Source organism: Saccostrea cucullata, unplaced genomic scaffold (assembly GCF_032062105.1).
Source record: "Saccostrea cucullata isolate Sc308-1 unplaced genomic scaffold, CSIRO_AGI_Scuc_v1 ctg902, whole genome shotgun sequence".
In the NCBI taxonomy this organism is placed as follows: domain Eukaryota; kingdom Metazoa; phylum Mollusca; class Bivalvia; order Ostreida; family Ostreidae; genus Saccostrea; species Saccostrea cuccullata.
The window spans coordinates 253,303-255,764 of NW_026931814.1; positions in this window are offsets into that span (position 1 = coordinate 253,303).

A 2,462-nucleotide genomic window follows, 5' to 3' on the forward strand; every position below is an offset into this window, starting at 1 on the left:
TGAGTTCTTTTGTGTGTTTCTATTGATTATAATGGGAAAATACATGCATCAATTCCGTTACGACCCTGTATATATAATAGATAACAAGTCTAGGTAAATGGTAAACAATAGAACATGTACATTTTCGAAAAGTGTTAATGCATTTTGCGCCAGAGACAGGAGTTCTAGACCCCAGGAAATTTAAATTTAAATTAATGTAAATTTTCAAAAGTTAACTTATTTGAATGATTTTTCAATTATAAATAGATGTTTATATGGATTTCCATAAAACATTAATTATTCAGGAAATCTATTAGATATGACTCTTAAATTTTGTGAAAACTCTTGTTTTTCACAATAGAAATCAACGGACCACGGGAAATATTTTTAAACCCCACTCCCCCCGTGATATACACATTCCTTTTAACAGGTAATATGAACATATGGTCATTTCACAAATTCACACCAAAACTTTCTGTGTTTCACTGGGGGGGGGGGGGGGCATATGTTTATAGATTAAAAACGACAAAAATATTTATTTTTTTCAGCAACTTCCAAAGCGATTTACAACTACAACATTATATTTTACTAAATTATATAATCTTTAATTTTATATTCGTAAAACATAAGAAAAGATTAAAGAAACGTTTATTCATATCCAAGACTACTTCAAAATATGTTGATGCTTTAAGGCCCGATTTAAATGCAAAATATCGTCTACTCCCCTTCTTTCAAGTGCTGAAATTTGGGATATTTTACTATTTAGCACTGGTATTAAAATAATTAATGAATTACCATTGAACTGTTCTTTATATTAACCAAAGATTTTATGGCCAAACTGTTATTGATATTAAATCAAAGGGTTATAAAATGTAGGCGGGTATTAAGAGTTAGCGCGTGTAGATATAGTGTAACGTTTTTACAAAGTACAAATGATTAATAATTGGGTCCGCTTAGGATTCCTACCGCAGAATCACGTTTATATCGAATTAAACAAACTTCAATTACAATGGCACTTAAACAAGAAACAGACTGAAATTCACTATATATGTATATATTTTTTCCTTGGTCCTATCTAGATAATGATTAATAAACAAACTTGATAAAAACGAACTATAACAACACAATCACTAACAAATAATCAAATATAAAACCTATCCCTGTAGCTGCAGACTGAGTTGCATAACCAACAATTGTGTTGTTTCCCGACACAGTCTGTATCTACCTTAAAACACACCATAAAATCACAAAGTCACAGATACATCTAAAGACACACAAAAACAAGCTAAAATCACCAAGAATCCATAGCTATAAATAGGACACTTTTACTTTTGGTTAGACACAAGCTAAAGTCACCGAGACACCATAGCTAGTCACAAAGACACTAGGGAACTGGATCCCTGGGCTGAATGGTCTAACTAACAATTCTGTTTCCTGACACAGCCCAGGTACCCTTCCCAAGTCACCTAACTCCGATAAAGAGTTACACCAAAAGCATACGAAGATAGATTGATCCTTGTATTTATACTATTTTGCATCTGTTCAATAAGTGCTGATTAATTATTAATTCTAATAGCTGATTGGCTAAAATATCAACTCTGATTGGCTACACATAACATGATTTGATTGGATGATTCAAAACTTATTTTAATCCACTTTATTAATTCTGATTTATTACATTACCCACGTCTTCGAAAAAATATGCGTCCCCGCATAGGTAATCCTAAATTCTTGATTCCGTATGAACATGTAATTAAATATCTAGATTACTAATTTTAAAGGCACTTGCATCCTTGTTAGACATTTCACTAGTTTTGCAAATGTTAAAACTATCACTAGTTAATAATTGTATTCTTTGCGCTTTAAACACGATTTCTTTGTCAACGGCGTGAGTATCAATCTTAACCATTTAAAAAACAAGTTATAGATAAAAAAATTACACAAACTATAAAAGATTTTCCTGATCATGACAACGAGCACACGGCGGGTGTGACCGGTCGGCAGGGGATGCTCACTCCTCCATGGCACCTGATCCCACCTCTGATGTTTCGGAGGCCCGTGTTTGCTCTGATCTTATTTTTTTATACTGTTTAATGGACTTTGAGATTGAATACTGTTCGTTATCTCCATATCCTTCCTTCCACCGCTACCATCAAATTTGTAACGTTTTTACAAAGTACAAATGATTAATAATGGGTATTTCAATTTCAATTTCTATTTCAATCCTCTTCACTAATTCTGATTTATTACACTACTATTGGACTCTATAGGACTTTGATGGAAAAGCACCAAATTATCACATTTTCTCCATATTTTTTTGTTTTCAACCCTAGATACTAGTATTTCTTTTTCAGTCAAGTTGATGAATACTAGGGCCGTTCAAAAATTACGCAGACTGTGCTATTATTTACTCTTTCAGACGTCATATACCTGGTAGTTATGAAATTTCACAGAAATATGTATTTTAAAGATTTTAATCTGTC